The following is a 9,341-nucleotide window of genomic DNA, read 5'->3' as shown; positions in this document are numbered from 1 at the left end:
CATGGTTTGGTTTTGGTTTTCACGTTAAAAAGTAAGAAATAAATTGAAAACCAGCAGCTACCTCATAAGGTTAAATAAGGCAAGTGGAAACTCCATCCCTCAGAGCTTTTGAGATATCTCTTTTTTTACACATGAGTGTGTGTGTGTGTGTGTTGTGTGCATGTTTTACTCCCACCCATTCAACAAATAATCAGAAAAGTTTGTTTGAAATTTCCAGCCATGCACTGTATCTCTAATGCAAATCATTCCCTAACTCAAACCGCAATCGTATGCATCTTTAGACAGAAAAAACTCCTACAACTCCCTGCATTCCAGTAGCCGGCATGGACTTTTTTTTTCATCTACACTTGCATAGGCCTTGTGTACAAAGAAACAGATTCTCTTCCCCAGTCTCTCCATCTACATCACCTCCTTTTATTCTTCCCTTTTTGTTGCATTTTAGATTGTAGGCCACTTGGGTCAGGAATCTATTCTCTTACATTTTGTAAAGTGCTGAATGCATTGATGACATACTGTAAAAACAATAACAACTAACCGGTGAAAGCTTCTAAATTTCTTTTAAGAAAACTGTTTTCCATCTCATATATTTCTGAGCTGGACAACTCATAGACAGTAAAATACACATAGGTTCTTTGGCTTGGTGAAAAAGATATGTATTTACTGCTGTAATTTATGCCTGAAATTTACATCCTGCAGCTTTAATACTTTGCATTGGATCCAGTTTTAAGCAGGATCAACTGTGCTGGCAGAAGTGGACTTTCCTTCGCCCTCCTTCCCTCAGCAGATGCTCCAACACCCTGAGAACTCTTGATGAAATGGTTGAGCTGCAGTGTGTGGGGCCAGCTGTTCCCCACAAATCAGGCAGACGGGCCTTCTACAAGCAGAACTCTTCTGATTGGGCAGGGGTGACTGGTGGCCAATCTGACTAGTGGGGCAGAAGGTAGAACCAGGAGGTCAGTAGAAGAGGAAATAAGGGGCCTTACTAGACATGCCGGCTTACGCCGGCAGGGAGGCGGGGCTTAGGCGCGCTAACGTTAGCGCGCCTCCCCCACACTTCCAGATGGCGGAGCCGCAGGGAGGACGGAAGCTCTGCGGCGTCCGCCATTTTTTTTTTTTTGTTTAAAGGGGCCGCGGGTGGCCCGAAGACACCGGGAAGGTAAGGTTTTTTTAAAAAAAACGAGGGGGGGGGGAGGATGGCAGGGTGGGTGGCAAGGGGGGTCCGGGTGACAGAGGGAGCACCGTTAGAGGGAGCGCTCGCTGCTTGCGAGCGGCGCCGGCGCGCGGCACTCCTTCTGTCACCCCCCCTTGCCACCCACCCTGCCATCCTCCCCCTCCCCTCTCTTTCCCCCCCGCCCCCGGGCCAATAGGCACAGCGCTCATACGAGCACTGTGCCAGGCCGGTCTGCGGCTTTTCGCGGCTCCTCGTGAGTAAGCGAGGAGCCGCGAAAAGCTGCGGAAGTCTCCACACTTCCCCCAGCCCCAGCCGGAGCTGGGGAAAAAGCACGCCATAAGCGACTTTGCTTATGGCGCGCTAGACCAGGCCTCACTGCGGCCTGCCGCTGGATTCCCCTGTGCATCATCTGGACACACAGCAGGGAAACCGGGTTGGAAGGCGCGCTAAGGCCTGGTCTAGCAACGCCCAAGGAGTCAGCAGAGGCAGAACAGCCTTTTTAATCTCAAACAACCAGCAAACTATACCACAGGAAGGGGAAACTGAGGTGCATGGGCTTAAAGATCGTGAGTTCAAAGGAAGCACTCCTTGGACCCCAATGTTCCTGTTCCAGTAATACCTCCCATTGTACAGAGAATCAAGTGGGGAGAGAATGGGGGAGAATCCACAGAGCCATACAAAACGATCATGATGATCAATTTGTACATATCTATAGCAATGAATATATTTGAAATGCATATATATAAAAAGTGTGTGTGTAAAACAACACAAAACATGATGATGATGATGATGATGATGATGATGATGATGATGATGATATCTATATCCCCAGAGCCACACAGAAAAGCAGTCTTTGGAACCCAGGAGCAACCCATTACAAAAGGGAGCACAGAGATGATGATGGTGATGGTGATGATATTCCCAGGGCAACATGGAAAAGCATCCAAAATCTGATGTATTTCCACCATATTCTGAGCATATCTTTACATGATCCTCCTCCTCTTCCCAGCCCCCTCTCCACGCCTGTGTGAAATCCAGTTGACTTCATGCATGGAATAAGCAAGATCTGAGCATCTAAAACCCACCCCTTTCCGAATTCACAGAGCACTCCAAAAGGAAAAGGAAATGCCTGAGCAATCACCACTAAGAAACTGTGGTGGGGAATCAGAAAGGAGTCTTTGTTAATAGCAGGCAACACCTTTGGTAGGCAAGATAAAAAAGATTCTCTCACCGTTGGAGGTAAACTAAACTTTGCTTAACTGAAGATTGTTCCTACTTGCTTCCAATTTCTTGTTACAGTCTGTCATAAAGCTACATTGGGGGAGAAAGGAACTGTTTCATGGTCTTGTTTTAACAAGCTGTTTTCACTGCTGGGCATATGCACCTCTAAGCTCCAGGAAGAGCTTCAAAATAGGAAATTTTGTGTGTGTGTGTGTGTGAGAGAGAGAGAGAGAGAGCGGGAGGGAGGCAGAGAAAGAAAGAGAGAGATAGCAAAGAAACTCCTCCATGAAATATTTTTTCTTAAGACCCTTTTATGCATGTGTGCGTGGTGTGTTTGTCTGTCCATTAGAAGGGAGGAATGGCCCATGAAACTGGTTTTGCTAAAGTGGCTTTTTAATCTACAAATTCCCTAGCAGCATGGAATATTAGCATAAGTGGGGCTGCAGGAGGCGAGGCAAGGCAAGGCAAGGCTGGGAGTAGGTTGGTGTTTGTGTGTCTTTGTCTGTCTTCCTTCTTTCCTGAAAGGTGTTGGAGAGAGAAGAGATGGCAAGAATGGTTTCCCGGAAACCAAAACTGGCAGCATCACTTCAGAAAGGCCAGCCCCAGTCCCCTTGGGAGGAAGAACAACTTCAGTCCCTAGCTTTGGAAGAGCCTCTTCCTTCTTCTTCAGATGCCTCCAACCCTGCTGGCGCTGCTCAAGGAAAGGCGCCCCTCCTGTCCTCTGCCTCTTTTAAGAAGCCTCTCCTGGATGGATGGGATCAGCCAACGGATGATGCTTGTGATAAGCAAGGGGAGAAGCTGCATGAAACCTGGCACCAAAAGAAGATTTTGGAGTCGACAGCTTCCTCTCCAAACCTGAGCTGGGTTTGCCCGCTATCCAGGTTCCTCCTGTAAAACCTCTGCATGTCAAAAAGAAAATCACCCACCAGCAGCATTGTGCCGCTATTACCAGTGGCATGTGCGAAATGCTCATTGGAGAAGAGCAGAGCTACCAAGGTTGCATGAGCAGTGTGGCCGCATTCATACTGGAGAGAGAGGTTGAGGACAGTCCGAGCGATTACAAGGAGACCTATGAGCTGGTTGCCCTCGGAACAGGTGACGTGTGCTATGAAGGCTGGATGGATTTCAGTGGCAGGAGAATCCATGATATGCATGGCCTGGTGGTTGCCCGCAGAGCATTGCTGAGGTACTTCTACAAGCAGCTGCTTATGTACTGCAGCCAAGACCCCACCGCCCTTGAAAAATGCATCTTCTGCCTCGCAGAAGACAGAGTGCATCTGACTCTGAAGCCAAAGTGCTACCTGCATCTCTACCTGAGCCGAGTGCCTAGCAGAGCTTTGGAGAACTTCCAGTGGAACAGAATTGCCTCATTGCAGCTGAATCCATCTGTTGGGCTTCACGTCAGCGTTAAAAGGGTGCTCAGGCCTGTCTCGTACTGGTGGCTGAGCATGCTGTCTGCCTACGTCTACTGTGTCTCTGGCAGTGACAAGCCGATCCGTTGGAGTGTCTTGGGGGTCCAGGGCGCCCTCCTCAGCCACATCATCCACCCTGTGTACATCACCAGCATTATCCTAGCTGACCCTTATCAAGACCATACCATCCTTCACCGCGTCATCAATGAGTGCCTGCAGCTGGGAGCCAAGGAGGGCTTGCTAAAGCCCTATAGCCACCAGAAGGTGCACCTCTTTGAAGGCCCCTGTGTGGCTTCTCTTGACATGCCACCAGGATTGTAGAGCTGACGTGGCAGATCTGGGTTTCCTTATGGCAGCACACTGCCTCTGGGATCACGGGTCTGACCCCCCTGCCTCCTTTCTTATCGCATTCCTTTCTTATCGCACGGCACGTCTTGTTTACCTCTAGTCTCACACAGGAGCAAGGTGATAATGAAGTTGGCTCCGCATAAGAGGAGGAGGGAAAGAAAGGGTGGGGGGGGAAGAAATATATAACTACACTGCATGTACACAATAAAGGAACTTCTGCCCTCATGTCGTGGTACAAGTATCCTTCACAGGATGTTGCTCCCAGAGCCTTAACTGGTACGGTGGAGACGAAATGCTAGAACTTCTGAATGGGTCCATTGGGAAGGCAGTAAAGGACATTATGAATCCAGGTGACCAGTTCTGCCCTAGTCAGCTTTGCAGGGCTGCGTGTCGGAGTCCAGGTCCGGGGCATGGGTGGCAAAGCCTCAGCGCAGGAACACCAGGGCTAGGAAGGACAGCAGTGAAACTGGCAAACAGAGTCCAGGCAGGGCTGAAGGCAAAAGGAAAGGTCCAGAGGCAAGCAAGGTTCAGAGTCCAGAGGCAAACAGAGTTCAGGCAGGGCCAGAGGCAAAAGGCATCGTCAGGAGAAACAGAAGGTCAGGCATGGCAAGGTCCGGGATTGCAAGTAGTCAGGAACAGGCTGCAGCAGGCACAGGAGACTGTGTTGCTGTGGCAAAGCTGGAGTGGAAATGTAGTTCTTATATAGCCCTTTCCTGGCTGCTCCCAGATGGTCTGTATCAGCCCACCTGTGAGTGCTTGATGATATTAGCCTGGATCCTGCAACTACTCTGCGGCTGGCAAGGTGCACTGCGGCCACCAGGTGGTGCTGCAGGACAGAACCTGACACTGCCATGCTGAAATCCTTCAGGAAGGTGGCTCAGGAGATGAAGAGAGCGGACCTGATGTTGCTGCCCACCTATCATGAAGCCAAGATTCAAGCTGAAGTCTATCAGCGTGCCAAGTGCCTGGTGTACACCCAGCTGAGCTTGCAAGATTTGGAGAATTGGCCGCAAAAGGAGTTGGTAGACACCTTTGCCAGCTGGGCTGGCCTGGTGGCTAAAGTACTGTCTGCCTACCAAAGACCTTTCAGGTTTGGATGCACCGACAGATGTGGGCAAGGCTGGCACACCCTAACCAAGTGAACAGACAGCTATGGATGTTGTTGAATTTGGGGGGGAAGGCTGGGATTTAAATATTTAAATGCATTGTTTTCCGATGATGCTGTTCTCACAGGGTCTATTTCCTATGATGCAATAGGAAGGAAGGTACGTAATTTAGGCCTGAATTTAGTTATGTATGTGGTGGCCGTAGATTTCTTCTTTTCTCTTTGTCCCCACAGTCTGGCTGCATTTCGGCGTAACAATAAACTCTGCTTTATTGCTGTGGAAATGAACCACAGTGAGACTTGGGCGGGTGGGTGTGTTTCCCCTCCATCCCTCTTTTCCTCCTGTGCAGCTGTGAGGAGATTGGAAGCTGCCAGTTCTGTTTTTGATTGACTGCAGCTTGTTGTTGCATTGGAACCCTACACTGTGGCTGATTTTAGCAGTGGTTTGTTGGAACGGGCTGGCTTCAAACAATGGGCAATGAAGTTGGTTTGTTTCAACCAAGTTTGGTTGAGATTGACCACAGTTTTAGGATTCGGATATAATGCTAAGTTGAGTTTGGATGTGAAAGCTCCTGAGTGTTTGAGCTCAAGGCTCCCTGTGGTTTATTCCTGTAGTGGTAAACCATGGTTTATTATTGTGCCCAATTTCATCTCTCTGTGTGTTTTGTACCAGGTTAATGGAACATTTGAGTTGCTCAATAAACACCCAGGTTCTTCTTAATTAGATGTACCGTACTGGTGGGGACAGAGAGATCACCATTCTGTGTTTGTTGGGCTTTTGTAGAACAATCTTGTAATATTACCATAAGGAACACAGCCGTTTATATACAAAGGCAATCTAGGCAGCCGCCTTGGGCTGCAAGATGGAAAAGGCGGCCAGAGAGAGCTGCCTCCCCCACCCACCAGTATAGCATTGTAAAAGTAAATGCTGCAGCTATCAATCATTTCATTTGGAGCTAGCACAGATGAATGATACTGCTCAAGCGAATGTTCTTCCCTCCCCAGTCATCTTCCTATCTCCCTTGTCAAACACTGCTAGCTCAGCTGAATGAGGGAGAGAGCGAGCGAAAGAGAGCATGTGGGGTTGAGGCAGCATGGAAGCAAGTTCGCCGAATCTCTTTTCTTTTCCCCACCCCACCCCCACCATCACACATTGTTCACATTCAGATGAGACTTTAGGCAATGGAGGGGGGAATAGGCAACTCACCATGCATTACTTTACTGGTGCTCCCTACACAACATGTTGCCCCACCCCTCGTCATTCAGCTGAAACTCCTGTTGTCCTTCCGGGTTGCTGGTGCTCTTCCCTCCCTTCTCCCTCAGTCCTCCCAGCCCTATCCCAGCATGCATTGCAAGTTCTGGCAGCTGTAGAGGAGTGGCCAGAGTGCTTTTGGCTGCTTCTGACGGAAAACTCTATGACCTACCTAAATAGCTCACAGAATATGCAACGGAGCCCTCTATATGACAACTTAATCAGTGGGTCTCTGGATAAGCAACAGAGCAGCCCATTGTTTTTTCCTGTGCGTTAAATCAACAAAATAACATACTGTGAGTTGTGTGCCTGTTGTGTCTTGCCCCCCCCCCAAGATGACACAATAATCAGCACATTGCCTCTCCCTCCCCTGTTGATTATCGTGTTGTCTGAACCCAGCCACTATCAATGCAAATTCGAGAGCCTCTATGAATACAGGAGGGTCTCCTCTTCAGATTGTCACCCTCCACACATACAGGGCATTGGATGTGACCATGTAAAGGAGCAAATCTGGAATACTCCCTCACCTCCCATGTTGATTGAACATGGTAAGAATGGAGTGCACATGCGCTCAGCTCCTTTATAATAAAAAATAAAAATAGTGGGCGTGATACCCTCCTTCCTCCTGCATTTAGACTAAGGGGGGATCTCGCGATCAAGATATTGTGAGATCCTCTCCCCTCTCTCCCTCTACACCGGGCTGGTGTAGAAAGGGCCTCTGATATTTTGTTCCAGGAAGTGCTGGGGAAACTACAAACACAGTGCCTCATGCCACTGCCATACGAATATAGAAAGCTGCCTTATACTGAGTCAGGCCATTGGTCCATCTAGCCCAGTATTATTGACAATGACCAACAGACGTTCTTCAAAATTTCAGGCAGGGTTTTTACCTCCCTATCCATAGATGCCAGGGATCAATACTGAGACCTTTTGCATGGAAACTGTGTACTCTACCACTGAGCTACGACCTCTGTGCAATGGAGCATTCAGATATATTGTACTATTTATTTATTTATTTATTTTAAAAGGTGGGGAATCCCTCAACTCCCTCACTTCACAAAGTTAATTAAGATATGTACAACCCTCACATATCTTCTGCCATCCCAATTCCTCTGAAAAAGTCTACTTGGTTTGGGAAATTTTCTGTTCCCCCTCCATTTCTCACCACCATTCTTTTCTTTTTGTTTTCTTATTTCCTCCCTTATCCTATGCTGACCTTTCTTTCTCTTCTTTATTCCATTGAGAACAAGTCTTGAAATTCCCAAGAGGGGGGTGGGTAGTTAAGAGATGTTCTGAATTGTATTTGGCTTTATGCGAACAGACAAGAGGATCCCCCCCCTTCCCTGTCCTCATCTAACTCTTTGGGGAAAATGGTTGTAGAGGAAGGAATCTGAGGCTGTTTTGTGTGTCAGTTGCCATTACCCAGCGATGGAATGACAAGTTTTACTAAAAATAGGAATTCAGTGGAAGGTGGGGCAGGGAAGATAAATACTGTTTATTTGTACAATCCTGTATATAATGTATGTTCAATGGTACTCACTCCCAGGAAATTGACATAGGACTGCAGCTCAAGTTATTTATTTTGCAGCCTGTGCATGCTTACTTAATAATAAGTCCTGAGCTCTGAGCATAGTACTGCAGATTTAATGAACTGCCCACCCCATTCCACTGCACTGACTTGGCTACCCTTTCAGCTCAATCCTCTGTCATGGACTCTAGCTTCAGTGCTGAGAGAAAGGTACTTTTTGAATTACATGCTCAGAGGTACTTTCTCCATAACATAGCCTTAGTATTAAAAACAGACTCCTTGCCTGAATTGTGGTGGAACCTTGGCACAAATTAAGTGCTGTACAGGACGAGACAAGGAGAGCTTGCACATAATGAGGAGGTAGCACCTGTTTGATAAATTGCTGGAGGATGAAAAAATGAGGAGGGATTGGTGTTGGAGGGGAACAGAATGTATGTGATCTGGTTGTAATTTTCTTGCAACAGGTGCATAATCTCTATCAAGGAAATGCTGAATCTTTCATTTGTGTGGCATATATTCCACCACTATAAAGTGTGAGGGGAGGAGTAAGCTGCAATTGCTCAGTGGTGAGAGAACAGCATACTGCATATGCTCAGAGAAACTCTTTTTTTCACTGTTGTTTTGCTAACTTTAGTGAAATGTAAATAAATTCTAGTAAATTGCATGCACATACATACATATATTCACACACAGAGAGATGGTATGCATCTAGCCATGCTTTACACATTATGTTAAGGAATTCTATGTATAGCAGGCAACTAATCCTCTTAAGATAATTGTCCCAAATAGTAGGTTCATTGTTACCTGTATTTGAGAGATGTTTGTGGTGAGCAGATTCAGGTGACCTCATTGCCAGTACCACGGGAAATGGTGCAGTTAATAGAGGTCACTTGCATCTTGGTAAAACATCCAGTGAACAGCTACTCCATGACTTTACATTTAGTACATCTTCCATCTCTGTTGCTGAAGTCAGCAGCAATAGAAATATTTCCTAGTGTAGATGTTCTGCTACTAATTTAACATCTACCAAGTTAGTGTACACTAACTTTATTCTAGATATGTGCAAATCAGCAAAAGGTGAACTCATCAAGGCTCTCAGAATTCTATCTTGAAATTCATTCTGTCTAATGTCTCTACCTGATTATGATCCTTCTCCCTTTTGCATAAAAAGTGCATATGTTCACATGTATTTCCCCTAATGTATACTTCAGCTGTGCCTGTTTTTTAACGTAGCGTTTTTCTCCTATTGTTTGAAGCATACTTCTGTGCATTTTTCAAACATACCATTTTTCATGCATATTTTT

The 9,341-nt window shown here is 46.8% G+C and overlaps 1 pseudogene; it reads left to right on the top strand.

Moving 5' to 3' along the window:
- The first annotated feature begins 1,722 nt into the window (after positions 1 to 1,722).
- LOC134395375 (adenosine deaminase domain-containing protein 2-like) lies at positions 1,723 to 5,294 on the top strand (annotated as a pseudogene).
- Positions 5,295 to 9,341: the final 4,047 nt, after the last annotated feature.

Source organism: Elgaria multicarinata, chromosome 3, assembly GCF_023053635.1.
Source record: "Elgaria multicarinata webbii isolate HBS135686 ecotype San Diego chromosome 3, rElgMul1.1.pri, whole genome shotgun sequence".
In the NCBI taxonomy this organism is placed as follows: Eukaryota; Metazoa; Chordata; class Lepidosauria; order Squamata; family Anguidae; genus Elgaria; species Elgaria multicarinata.
Note: the sequence above shows the minus strand (reverse complement) of the source record. Positions and strands in the feature narration are given on the sequence as shown.